This window comes from Rhopalosiphum padi, chromosome 3 (assembly GCF_020882245.1).
Source record: "Rhopalosiphum padi isolate XX-2018 chromosome 3, ASM2088224v1, whole genome shotgun sequence".
Lineage (NCBI taxonomy): Eukaryota > Metazoa > Arthropoda > Insecta > Hemiptera > Aphididae > Rhopalosiphum > Rhopalosiphum padi.
The window spans coordinates 46,504,429-46,517,853 of record NC_083599.1 but is presented as its reverse complement, the minus strand read 5'-3'; the positions used below and the strand labels follow the sequence as shown (position 1 = coordinate 46,517,853).

At 25.4% G+C, this 13,425-nt stretch overlaps 1 protein-coding gene across 1 annotated transcript in view; it reads right to left on the bottom strand.

Annotated features, from left to right (window-relative positions):
- Positions 1-13,425, bottom strand: part of LOC132926874 (uncharacterized) — a 30,639-nt gene that overhangs the window by 8,674 nt on the left and 8,540 nt on the right. The gene's annotated exons all lie outside the window — the stretch shown is intronic.

Here is a 13,425-nt window from a genome sequence, read left to right as displayed (position 1 = left end):
CTTTTATAAGAAAGTTTACCTCTTTGGAATAAAAAAATAAGTAACGATAAAAATGAGAAAATTCTACGAAGTTTGAAGGTTTTCAGTGTTTTCACAGTAATTTCATTTTTAACCATTTAAAAGTTATTTAAATGTCATTTTATATGGTAATTGGTAAGTATCGTATAATTTGGCCAATGCGCCATCACGTAACTACAAATTGACTAATTTTTTCAAACTTTTTTTCAGCCAAGCGTATAAAAAAATCCTCAAATACATGCACTCAAACTTTGAGTCTCAAAGTGTTGCTTAATCTTTTAAGTCGTTTTTTATAAAACTTCCCGATTTCGTAAAATCGTTATAGTTATGAGTGGCGGTGGTCGATTTTCGTTTTAAAATTGAATGTAGGTCCGCAGAGAAGAATAGGAGATTTAAGTAATGATCTGCGGGCACGACATTTGTGATATTTGTATCACACAATGTACCTACCTATATACACCATCACGTGTCTACGCCTAACTATCACCGACTGCCAGATAAACTATCTACTGTAATAGCACTTTTTTTTAAACTCAGAATTTCTCGACTTGGCGGAGAAACAATTAGATTTGCGTTTGGTCGTGTTTGGCCAAAAAGAACAAGCGCCAAAAACATCTTGCAGGATCTTCATTCGAAATTTAAATTTTTAAAGCGAAACGAACTGTATATGTATTACAATGTTTATCGATCAATATTCAATATTCAAAAACCTCTGAATTATTTATTTATATAAGTGTTGTGGTAACAATATTTTATATCATGTTGTTGATTCTACATATTCCTTATTTATTACATTACATACACAACACAGCTCCACATTTCAGTGGGTTGAAGTTTTTTAGGAACCTTGGACCAATAGTTTTTGGGATGGTGATCTCCGGTCTCCTTGAAAACATTGGTGTGATAAAAAAAAAAATCATGAATTTAATATACCTGCAGTATATAGCTTTATGTGCTATTTTAGTGTACTAGTGTATCAAGATTAAATTTTCAAATTGTTACAGAACTATAAAAGTATTCTAAATGTCACAAATCATAAAGAAACAAACAGTAAGTACATAGGTATATACGCATATTATTTATTATAATAATTGATAAGATCTCGTACATTTTTGACGTTATTACGAATCTCAAATTTATCGTCTGTTTATTTTATTATTTAGTAAAATGAACAAATAAAACTGTTCAAATAATAGATGAAGGGGTACCCTCTATTCTGTACCTAGCTTCAAAACCCTGTTCTAGACACGCCATCGGTAGCCTTTAAAGATTATATAAGTCAAGACCAGAGCACGTATTTGTATCCGCATTTGAATATTATTTGCGCATTATACGACATATTAATATATTATACTACAAATTTGTAGAATCTGAACAGAGCAATGATTGTATTTATAATGATGCATTTATGATGTGTATGTGCATTTTTTTTATTAATCACATAAAAATGTCAGTAAAAATGCTTTGATTTTTAACTTTAGGGGTGATGGTTTGTAATAGAATATTGGATATAGTTGGTAATTTGAGGCCTCAAAAAGTTTCACTAATTTTCAATATAACCGGGAATAACAAAAAGTTAAGGAAAACAAGAATTTTTATGCAAAACTATGTTTACTGCAGTATTCAACAAATTAATTTTGTTTTTTCGTTATAATTCAAAAACAAAGTATAACCATAAATAATTGAAATTTTTCCAAAGTATTAATAATATCATATTCTAATTATTCTATACTGGTTAACATTTGTCATTTTTCATAATATTTTGACTCTTTTTAATTAATTTATAAATAATTTTAAATTGTTTCCATAAATGTATAAATGTATATTCACTAGTCTTAAAAATTTAATACAAGATCACATATTATAATTGTATATTAAGCTGTTCTTTTAGATATTTATAATATTAATTAAATTACAAAATTCGTCAAAATCATCAAAATTTCCAGGTTTTATAATATAATTAAAACCTGAAAATGTAATACAAAGCTCTTCAAAGGTAATTCATACTATAAAACTATAAAACTATAAAATTTAAAAATATATATAATATAAACAATTATTTTTATATAGGTACATTTGAAGTTCAAACTTTTACAAAATTACATATTTTAACGATGAATAATGAAGTTCATTAATTTGTGATAGTTTAAAAACTTTATTCGTGGGTCTTAAAACTTTAACATAAATTATGAATATCACTGTATGCAATGACATTTTCAAAATATATAGATTAATTCATAGATATGATTATATGAGTAATAGTTATTTATAACGCAAACATATCACACACTGTTCTACGACAAAGTGCTATTGACTAAAAAGTTAATAAATAAAATATTTTGATATAAATATTTATTATTATAATAATTAAATTCTAATAATATAAATAATTTAATAAATACCTATCTACAATATTTATAAGAAAAATTATTCAATTTTATATCGGTATAGATCAGTGGTTCTCAACCTTTTTTTTATTCACGTCACCTTTGGCCACTAGAATAAAACACTGTGTCACCTCTAACATCAAAATAATAAACAATCTTACTATATGTATTAGAATTATTCTTTTATTACAAATAACAAAAAAAAATAAGAGCAAAAATAATAATGATTTGTATACAAATATCATGTATCATATCATGTATATATACATTTATTTAATGGGAAATTTGACCCAGACGGTGATTTTGTGTCACCCCCGGTTGAGATAATACATAATGATGGTTTACTGAGAACTATATTAATTTTAGATCACCTATAGCTAAAATAATAGAAAATTAAAAAAATTTCGATTCAGATCTCGAATCCAATGCTATTATTACAGTTGCTGCAAAATATTTACCATCACGTGAATGCGTTTATGTCAATTTTTTTTAAAATACATGGGTTCTCTATATACCTCCAAAATTGATTATCATTTATCACTCATTGGAAATATGGATCAACGTCGCTATTTATTATTATGAAAATATAAAACAAATTCTAAGTATTGTTAACCAGGTCAACCAGGATGACGCAATATTTCTGTACAAATTATGACTCAAGATGTTTAAGCTTATTATAACGAAAAATCGTTGCATGCAAATTTAACAAACCTATACACAATTGAATTATAACTTATAACACTTATTTGCGTACTTAACAATCTGGTAAAATCAATAATATTATACGTGGAGTATGAATATAGTTATAGGTGGACAACAATTTATTCTAGGAAGTTAAAGTACCTAGGTTGTAGGTATTCTATAATACTATGTTGCTATTATTTTATTATATGCATATTTTTATAAAAATTCAAACAATATAATCAAAAATGCTGAAAACGATATAAAATGTTCTTCATTGCGTTTTCAATGTAAAATATATACAGTACTATATACATTGCGATCTTTAAATTCCAACTGTTAAAAAAACTGCTAAACACGCATACTTAAAATACGATACAAAAGTTCTTCAGTACTCAAACCTATTGACCATTAGTTACAGCTCTCTTTCGTTTCAAAACGTAAACATTCCTAATTTATTCAGTAAACGTCTGAAATGACAATGGCTGCAGATATCTTTTGAAATAAATTCTTTCTACTTACCAAGAAAAAAAAATGAATAAAAAAAGTATATTTATTGCATAGAGTGAACCAGTCCATCTCTTATCTCGTGTATTTTTTTCTAAAGTAATTATTTAATTGTTTATTAGTTTATTACCAATACTCGTTGCAGAGAATTCTAATATATTAATATGCGGATAGATTGTATAAATTATCTAGTAAAAATAAATAAATAATAAAATATAAATCATATTACTGAATCGTAAGACTACTGATTTAAACCAAACGCTAAACTGAAATTTAAAATTATTATTTATATTTTTCCATATTTATTCTACCTAATTGTTATTTTTATTACATTTTCAAATATTTTATGTTCATATGTATATGTACATTTGTATAATTGAACTTTTGGATGTTACTTGCTGCAATTATTATTAATTATTCTATTTCACTTAGGTATATGTGTTTTGTCGATAATGTATAAATGTCATCGGACACTGTCGATTACTAGTTATTATATAATATGTATATATTATAATAAATCTCACAGTTGACGTAACACTAGCAAGAAAATAAATTCGAATTAGGTTATAATTCATAACCATGTGTGTAACATACACACATACATACACAAACACACACATAGTCAGTAGTCACCCAGTGGCATCACTGAACCCCTCGTGTCTCGTATCTGTATATAATAATATGTATTATGTATGAGGTATACCCGTATAGGTATCTACGCCAAAACTGAAAACGATAAACCGTATCGACTTCTCGACTCCGTAAACAGTATAAAGACGGACATATTCTATTTATTTATTTTTATCAGACACGTTTAATAATATATATTTTTTTATTTTCGCGTCGTAACCACAAATCCGATTGGTAAACAGTAGGTAAATTCTTATGCAGGTACAGGTATCCTACAATCTACTGCGAAGAAAAGATTCCAGAAATAATACCATTGGTTTTATCCACTCGTTTAAAGTTTGTACACACGTACAACTATATGCTAAAACTTATATAATGAATATAATTATGTTACTCACACGATAATCTGATTACAAACTGTCATCCCTGCGCGTAAGAATCATTTTATAGTATAGATCCCATTACACTATTATATTATGTAATTAGACGCTGATGGCTATGGGCGACAGGAGGGAGCACCTGCAGGAGATTTAACATTTTAACGGATCTCCAGATCAGGCATTTTATAACCTGCCATTATGCCATTATATATGCTAACTATATTTTAATGTGTTTATTCTTAACAATCAGATGTAATAGCAATAATTATTATTACTATCATTTACCCATATATTTAAAAGAAGAATAACGATTTTAGTCATATATTATTAAATATTATTTGTGGATACTTGTAACGTTTAACGTAAGTATATATTATTTTTATACACAGATACAATGACATTTTAAAATGCAATGTTGTCGGTAAAAATATTTTACAATTACTTTTATAGCAATATAAATATATCATAAAGTATCTATAGGCTGACAGACCGTCTTCGTTCAAAATAGTTTTTAGCGTGCAATGATTTATCATTGAATTAAAATTTCATGTATATACATTACAGTGAATTACTCCTTAATGACGAGGTACACTCGACGTAGAATGGTTACGTCACATTTACTTTTTTTTATCTATACTTGATTTTTTTTTCTTTTAAGAATGAATCGTACCAAATTTTTGTTTAGCGTATTTTAATTTAGGTATCAACATTTATATTATTTCGCAACCAAAACAAAAAATCCAGGTCAAAATATTCAAATTCAAATATCCTATATGCACAAAAATGTATTAAAAAAAAAAAAAATCAATTTTAGAAAAATGTATTGTCTACTATTCTACTTATCAAAATTTGACATGATATAAACAAAACACATTGTATAGTGTTAAGACTAAAAATTAAATTATTTTTCTCATAATTTTAGTTTTATCTATACCTGTCGATCCTTTTTTATTTACTAGAATTATTATTATACCTATATAGGAGTACCTATATAGCCTATACTCTATAGTAATACTTCATCACTTTTTGTTACTAATATATAAATTATACGTATCTATTATGAAAAAAGTATTAGAAATTTTATTCATACTATTTTTATAGCAAAACATATTAATTGAAAATTATGTAAATGAGTAAATGACTTCTATAACTATGAGTTAAGGGATTTGCGATAGTGGGGGGTCAAGACCTTTATAAACGTCCTAACCCGTTATATGATATCCAATATTTCTTCTGTCAATCCATCTCATTAGCATAAGCATACATGGCCCAGATACCTTCCTAAATAAATAAATAACCTCTAGAAATATTTGAAATTTTGAAGTTATGTTTGCTGAATTCATTCGGTTATTATTTATTTTTTGATAATATCTTTCTGATAATGTTTCACATTTTATTAAATACGCAGAAGAGGTATCTATACGTGCCTCGGCGTGACTTGTTGAGTGAAACAACTATCGGACTATGTATTTGTTTTCTTAACTTTCTGTATTGAATTATTCGTAATTCTATTCTATTATAAGTCTGTGTTATATTTTAATGTTAATGTAAATAGTCATAAATTGCTTATATCTAACTAACATTAAAAAAAAAATATAACAGTATAATTATTGTTATTTTTATTATTTTTTTTTTAGGATTATGTGAAAAAAGACGCGACCTGATTTTGTTGTTTTCTTTCATCTTTTAACTTATAAGTTTATAATAAAACACATTTATTTTCAACCGTTCACTTTTAGTTACGTTGATTTTAATATTAAAGTTAATTGAGTATTTACTACTATAGCACTTAAAATTAATAAATAATAATATTATATTATTATTGATGTTAGGCCGAAAGCTTTTTTTCTTTTTTAATTTTAAAGTGAGTTATTAACATCTTTAATTTTATTATATTTTACATTTTAAGTACTTTCAACTCGCTTTAAAATATTTTAAAAAAACTTCTTAAAGAACAAAAATAATGTTATTTTTAAATTTAGATATTTGTTGTAGTCTAGTTTAATATAAAGAACTTTATATAGATACTAAATGTAATATACTGAACGTAAATTTGCTATATTATGCACTTGTAAGTCAGATACGTATAACAAAATAAGAGTGTGGCGTCCAATTCATAGTTAGTGGCCTATCATAAATCTACCCTCTAGCTGAAAATTTGTTAACACAGCTCATTTTTATTACATTAAAGAAAAGTATTATTATTTTTATTTTGTATTTTTTTAAAGTAGAAATGGTTTCAAATGTTCAGACCTGAGTTTCTATTTCGTTAGCATTTTTTTTTTTATATAATATTGTATTACTGTATTGTCCAGTTGGCTTTTTAGGTGTTGTATTACTTAATAAATACATTTAAAAAAAACTCTTTGGTAGATAAAGTTGGCACAGTTTCAAGCGGAAAATGCAACACAAATATAATTTTACTAATGTACATATGTTAAAATAAAAATTTTTTCCTTTTTTCTTATAGCAGGTAAGTACCTCTTGGTAATTTTCAAATATAAATTAATCAAATGCAATAATAAATATAAATTAAATATAAATATATATTCATTCATCTTTTTTTTTTTTTTAAAGAGGAAAATACAGAAGGGCTGATTATACTCAATAAGTAACTAACTAACTAGAAATATTAAAGGGTACAAACCCTCAAACGTGGTTTTTGGAGATAAAGTGATACGATTTTTTTTATATGCAGACGACTATCTAATTTAAAAAAATCCAATTAAATAATTAATTAATTGACCGTATGTATTATACAATTAAAAATTTAATTATTACAACGTAACATCTAAACATTTAAAGTCCATAATAAATTAGACTTATAAATAAATTCTTATGGTGCTAAATTACTTTTGAACAAAAATCACTGTTTGTAAACAAACATTATGATGTTTTTAAATTTGTACAAAATGTAATTAGGCGTTTATGATGAATGCACAAAAACACATTTACATAGTATTATATTTATTATAAATAAAAGCATTAGAATTTAGTGTGATTTTTTTATATTATTTTTTGCTATAGTTTCCTAATTATACGCTAGAATGCTAGATTGTTAGAATATCAAATTAAATAGGCCCTAGTGAAATTGTGGGAATTTAGCGTTGTGTTGTGACCGTGAGAACCAAAAGCGCAAAAACATTTAAAGCCTATCTAGCCAAGTTATAAAATAAACTATGTAATAGCGGAAGCAGGACGGTATAATATAAATTATGTAATTGTTTAATACTATAAATACCGTTAATTTCCTATTTATTAAATATATGACTGCGAGAGCAACAAGGTTAGCAAGCTTAAATAAGGATAAAGAATTTTCGTAAAATAATATAGCTCAAATGTTGAAAATCTTTATTATTCATGGGCTCGTAGTATAGGTGGAGATTGAGGTGTTAGGAGGTATATACAATATATATCTTGATTAAATATATACTTCTATACCTCAATACGTAAACACATTTAGGTATGAAATATGAATGTACTTAAAATTATTCGATATTTTCTTACCTTCTTAAATATTTGAAAACAATATAGGAATTATTTTATTTTAGATCTCCTCCCCTAAAAATAAAATAAAATCTTTACCCATCATTGATAGATATTAAGTATACTTTAATCGGTGATACCACAGTTTTCGGATATGTTATACTACTTAGGTAGCCAGGTAGATACTATATGTAACGAAATTGCAGCAATTCAATTAGATCCCAGAAAATACATATTATCATTATTAATGAATAAAAATCTGTTTTAACTTTTATTTTAACATTTATTTTGAAAATATATAATCTGTAAAGGTATTTTTACAATAATATAAGCATATGGGATATCGATGTATATATTTTGTACATGAACGATTTGATTTTAAAATACTGCCATTTAGATGTTTAGATGTTGTACCCAAGATTTGTTTTTTGGAAATTTTAATTTTTTTAATTCATCAGTGTTTTGTTTCGTATTATTATTGTCTCATAGTTTACGTCGTATAATAAAAGCCAAACTTCTTTCCGAAACTCAAAACTCCAATTAAATACCAAAAACGGCAATTGATAATTTAAGTTGTGTTGGTATCTACCTACCTATATATCATAGCTTTATACCGCACAGCGATAATCCTGTCGATACATAATATTATGTAATATAAAACTAATAAAACTATATCCTAGCCGACGACCGAGGTAATAAGTAAAACGAGCGAGAGCACAACAAAAATATAACCATAGCCCTAGGCTATAATGGGAAGTTACGAAGTCAGATTAAAAACGTTGGTAAACAAAATAATATTGACACTATTCGTCTTTCGCCAAAAACGGACATAAACGGAACTGGAGAAATAAAACACACACGCCGTTATTAATACGACTTTCAAAATGTATTAATAAAACGTGCACGTTGATTAAATAACAACGCTTCGACAACAATAGTAATAATAAGAATTACTTGTTATTTATTAAAAAAAAAATGTATACATTATACGAACAATTGCATAAAATTTAAATTAATGCCTCAGCTTTGATGAATGCCTATAGGTAATAACCACCATTGATAAACATTTTCGTCTTTGCAGAAAAGTAAAAGTCAAATAATTTATTTATTTACTTACTTATTTACTTAAAAGACGGATGAATACATAGTTACAGAACAAATATATGCCTAATATTTATCAACAAGCAATTTATTAAAATAATAAACGTAAATATTTGATCAAAATAATTCGTTTGTTTTTCAAAATTGAATTTTTGCAATAAGTTTAATAATAGATATATGAAATAATTATAATTTGAGTATTTCAATAATACTAAAGAAAAATTATAAGTAATAACATATCTACCAATACGAATCAATCTAACGAGTGTGCATAAATAATAAATGTAATTGCTATATCATTTTTTTTTATGTGTAATATTTTCATTTTTCATTAATTTATCATGGAGTTAAAAACTTAAAACTGTGAAATACGAACCCACATAATAGTATGTTATAATAACGCCATCACACAATTCACACCAAGTGACAAGACGTGACATCGTGTCGAAAACACGGACTGCGTACCTTCCTATATAAGCTTTAAGTTTATATAACAACTGTTTATCGGTTCAACGGTTACAAGTATACAACACATGAAACGGGACGCTGACAATGTCTACTTATATTACCAGTACAGTGTACCCTTTTTGATAAATGTATGAGTTATAATAATGTATGACAAGCAACTATAATATAGTGTCCGGAAATCGGGATGATAGTACATTATTATTTCTTGCGGGATTCGTCGAACTTCGATGCAAAATAAAATCTAAATTCTGATATGTTTATGACAGCTTTATCTTACGTACGTATACGGCAATGCAGTAACAACTAACAATATAAACAAACTATACATATATACTATATAGTCATATATTTATTTATAAATTATGTAAGATAAATAGTAAATATTAAAAAATACTTCACACGTAATATATGTTGTTCATTTTTTGATCAGGACTTGGTAAATATTGTAATATTCTTAAGTAAACAATATTGCAGTAGATTTTAAATATAATTATAAATTAAATATACAAATATACGGTACGATTTGTAGTGTCGGTAGCGTATTCAGTTAGAGATTTGGTGGTCAATTGACTTAATTTGAAATTTGAATAAGTAAAGTTATTTAGGCTTTTTAATAAATTTAGCATTTCTTATTAAATGTATTATCATGATCTACTTATTCAGTTTTTTTTTACAAATATTATAGTTCTTATAATTTAAGGTTTTTATTAATATTTCATTTTTATTAATTTAGGTTATTTATTCTATTTTATTCTAAAGATTATTTTTTTTATGAATTATAGATTTTTTTATAAATTTAGGCATTTTACTAAATTTAACATTTTTATTAAACTTTTTTCTAGATTTATTCAGTTTTTTTTATTCTAATTAGATAAAAATCTAATATATCTATGTTTGATAAATTGTTCTTAATTGAATAAATAAATAAAAATGATTATATATTAAATAAAACAATCTAACTGGTATAAAAAACGACCAAATTTTAAATCTTGTTTGTTAAAAAAAAGTCAAGTTGAGGACAAAAATCTATATTTTAATTATAAAAATGTAATTTGAATAAAAATTTCAAAGAATAAAAAGTTAGTAGCAATTTATCTAAAGAGGTTTGAAGTTCCTAGGTTAAAGTGGGCAAACTTCACGCACGTTTTGTGATTAGCTAAACAAAATTTTCAATAATTCTGTATAATTTATAAAAGGGAAAATACGCGAAGTTGGTGACTTACACTTAAATGATAGTTGTGGGGTAGTAAATAATTTGCAAAGTCTGAAAATGGATTTGAAAATTATTGCAAATTATTTGAAAAACATTGGTAAGTATAATTTTGATATTGACAGCTACATTTGTGGGGGGCAGCGTGAAGTCTCACCCAATTTTTTTTTAACGGGCTGGTAAATGATTTAAATTTAAATTTATTTATTAGGAAATATTTATTATGCATGCCGTACCATAATTTTAATTCGCACCTCAAAAGTTGGGGCTCCGTGAATTTAGCCCCCCGCAACTTGTTTTTGATATCCTGAAGCCCCTGATGATTTACAAATTCAGGGATTGGATTTCCAATTATTTCCAATTAATTTACAATTGTTTACAATTTGTCCGAAAAAAATTGCACAAGGTGAATGGGGGGGGGGCAACTTCATGTACGTCCATACGACGCTTTGTTAATAGTAATTAATAACAAATTACGAACCTACAAGAAGTATATAATATTATAGGTACCTACTGGTTTACTCTTCGTATGTGGTGGACTGTAATATTTTTTAATTAACAGTTTGTTACTATTTTTATCGGTCAATTATTTTGTCTGCCAACTGTTTCTTACTTTTATTTTTTTTTTTTACTAAAATGTTTAAACAAAACTTGAAACTTAAAATAATGTAATTTAATCAACCTGCCATAAAAAAAACATTAAGCATAGAAAGAAACAAAGACTCAGCTCAAACGAAGAATTTTCTCCACTACAAAATTACGAAAAATATGAAAAAACAGTAGAATTACAAGAATGTATAGGTAGGTATCTCAAAATGTCTTGCCGTATAGGTATTACTAAGTATATAATGAATATTTCTGAAAGTATGGATTAAAACACTTACACACATAAAATGAAAAAAACATTTTTAACCATATTTAATTGAAGTAGGTATATATAATAATATAATGTAATAAATATATAAAATGAAATAAAGGTACTGATTATTATTTATTAGATAATTATTGTCAATTTCATAATATAAAATCGTTAACTATAACAGCAATTAAAGCTTTCATATTTTATTAATTTTTTTTTTTTAAATTTCATTATTAACTATGGAAAGTTTGAATAATTATAATTTGTATATTAAAGACTCTAGAGAATTATCAGCTATAGGTATGTTAAAAGTGGTACTAACTTTATCAATTATTATATTTATTTTTTCTCAGTGAATATTAACAGTTATAAATTCATAGAAATGTCCCTAAAATTATTTTATATAAATAAGTATTAGTAAATTATTCTTTATTTTACTATCGAATATACATTTTCAAAAAAAAATATTCTGTTTCAAAACATAAAATTAAATATTATGTTATATTATTGAATATTAGTATCTAAGTCTGCATAATATGTATACATCATATATAATATGATAATAATATTATAAGTTATTATTATTATTAATAATATAATGGTAATTAAATGTACCTTATATAAAAATAATATATTATCATTTATTAAAATAATTTTGATAATATAATAAGATGATGCTGAGTAATTAAACATCAGACTTTTGCAGGCTACTTATATATTTTATAAATATAAATTTATGCCATAATAATATTTTCTGCAAGTAAAATTTTAATGTTATACATTTATAGGTATTGGGTAGTATATATTATTGTATATTTGTACAACGTACACTTTAGGTAATCAATTAACATTTTTAAAAGAACTTTCATTTTATTTATTTATGTTTTATGTATGCTAACAATGAACGTCATTGTATTTTAAAAGGCCATAAGGTAAACACATTTGTAATGGTTTCGTGGTCCACAGAATTTTCAATAAAATTATTAAATTCAGCATCTGGAATTGTATTCTTGTGTCAACAATTGTGTCATTGTGCGTCATTCAAGAAGTATTGTGGGGATTCAAAGTAAAATGTTCCAAGATAATTGTATTGTATTTTTTTTCGTTTAAGAGTAATGGGTATTACTATATAAAGGTACAATAATATTATATTTTTGTTTATTATTATTAAATATTAATACACGCTTATGCACAAACATCTTTTTACCCTTTTTAAATGGCAAAGTAAGTAAATAGATAAGTAGCTTAAATAATACTGCAAAGTACAAAATATTGAGTAGATATTTTAATATATTTTTACACCTTTACGGTTCATTGTGGTATAAGATTTTAGAGCCCTGATAACTGTGGCCATTTTTATTAGTTACATCAACCTTTCCCAAAACGTATAAAAACCATTAGTCAAAAAATGCATACATTATAATTTCTCACGCATGTACGCAGACTATAAATAATGAAAAAAAAATATTGATTTAAACAGAAGTTTTTGAATAAATTTCAAATGTTTAGGAAAACACAGTACAATTGCAGAGTGTCTATATTATAGTGTGTATCAGACTATCAGAGGTACGTATATTGCAGTCTACACGTCGAGAATATTTAGTAATGTTATAGTAATTTACTATTTACACCTATTTTCCAAAATGCACTTGAAAAATAGTTATAATTTTCAATTAAATACAATGTGCAGACATTTTT